Consider the following 1,967-nt stretch of genomic DNA (forward strand, 5'->3'; position numbering starts at 1 on the left):
GGTTTCTCTCCTTCTTAAATTAAAAGCCATTTCCCTGGAAACAGCGCCCCCCCCACCCGCCGCTTTTTTTCCTTCTTTTTGGCAGTTCTGGCTTAATTTTTCTTCTGCGAGTCTTTATTTATGCAATATTGCCTCCTAGTGGTTGGAACTGGGAACGGAGTCAAGGATGGAAGTAATAGGAAAGACAAGTTCGCAGGGGCCAAATTAACAGAGGACACAACATGCGACTATATCTTGTAGAATTGAGATAACAAGTCTAAGTAGGTAATTGGGTTCAACTTGTCAAAAGTGTGAAAACAAATTTGATGCAATTTAAAACTTATTAGGGAAAATATAATATTAAGGCAAATGTCGCCCTCTAGTGGAAATTTAGAGGAAATAAATTCCCTCATGTTTGGTCTTGCCTGCCCCCTTCCTCTCCCTCACCCCCCCCTACCCCCCACTGCTATTTTTTTCTTTTTGTTGTGCTGCCCCTTGAAAGTAGGAAACTTATTAAATGAAAAGGTTATCTGGGAAACACAGCCACATTTCAGAATCCCGTGGATGCTAAACTGCACCACAAGGATTTGTTCAGAAAATTTCAGCTGTGGGAAATGCTACTGGACAAACAACGGAGTTTCATTAATAAATTATAAGGAAAAAAGACATGATAGTAAAAGACATATCAACCAATCACAACATGGGGAATTTATTTGGAATTTTATTTTAATTTTAAAAAACCAATAAACATTTGACCTCATGAAACAATTGGAAATAGAGGCACACTGCCTAGTTTTTCACTATTACAAAATCATTGTTCCCTTTTTGATGTGTTAATGGTAGTGAGGTTATATTTATTCAGTGTTCCTATCTTTGAGAGACACATCCTGAAATGTGTTTTGTAATTTCCTCCATTGAAAAAGGAGGGGGAAAATCTTTATGAAAAAGTCTGGTAAGGGGCTGGAAGGCTATAAAAGATGAGTAAGACTGTAATCTCTTGTCTTTCACATATTCCCCAAAGTAGTCTATAGTCTACTCCACAACTGGAGGTACAAAGTAAACCAGGAGTGTGTCTGTGTGTGTGTGTGTCGTGTAATGGAGGAGAAAAAAAAGGAAGAGACAGTGGTAGTGGTGAACAAGATACACTGAGTCATCTTAGAAATGAACCAACTGATTGATTTCACTTCATCTTTTGGGAAGTTGGCAAGTAGGTGAAGTAATAAAACTTTGGATCAAGAAAAAAAGAACATGGCTTCTTATACATATGTGTGTGTGTGTGTGTGTGTGTGTGATTAAAGCAATCTTCTATTAATGTGTTTAATCTTAAGAATGCAAATTATATTAAAAGAAAAGGCAGAGTCACCCTAATTCAGGCCTGGCCCAAACATAATCTTTGGAGAAAAACAACTGTCACGTAGCTGAAAAAAGTTAAAAAGGACATGATGAAACCATAGCAAATATTGGGAGAATTCCCAGAGGAGTGAGCAATGAAAAAACAGATCTGGGATTGCCCATGCAAAAATTATATAAGGGCACATGCTTGGAATAACATTTAGAAATGTTACCTTGCGCAAGGTCTCAATTCTGTTTCTGGAGAGCAGGGGTCAAAATACCCCTGAATTTATCTTAAAAGTGAAGGGGTTATAATCCCAATTATGTAAGTACAGACAGAACACTGTTATGAGAAAGGTAGATCATAGTCTTGACTTTGGAGAGGGGTCAAGTTTTAATTTAGTTAGTGGATCACTGGGGGCACATTCTCTCAGCAACATTTATCGAACACCTCCTGGGTCTGGAACTGTGCTAGTTACAGGGAGGTGCATTGGACAAGCTCCCCGCCATAAAAAAAATGCCTGGCCAGCGTGTAGAGACAGGCCCATGAGACTAGCTATTTTGCAAAACATACTTTGCAGAGCTGCTCAAAAACCACAGATGGAGGGCCAATGCCAGTTCTTTGACTCACCACACAGGTTGACGAATCTAGAGAA

The sequence above is a fragment of the Myotis lucifugus genome, unplaced genomic scaffold (genome assembly GCF_000147115.1).
Source record: "Myotis lucifugus unplaced genomic scaffold, Myoluc2.0 scaffold_218, whole genome shotgun sequence".
NCBI lineage: Eukaryota > Metazoa > Chordata > Mammalia > Chiroptera > Vespertilionidae > Myotis > Myotis lucifugus.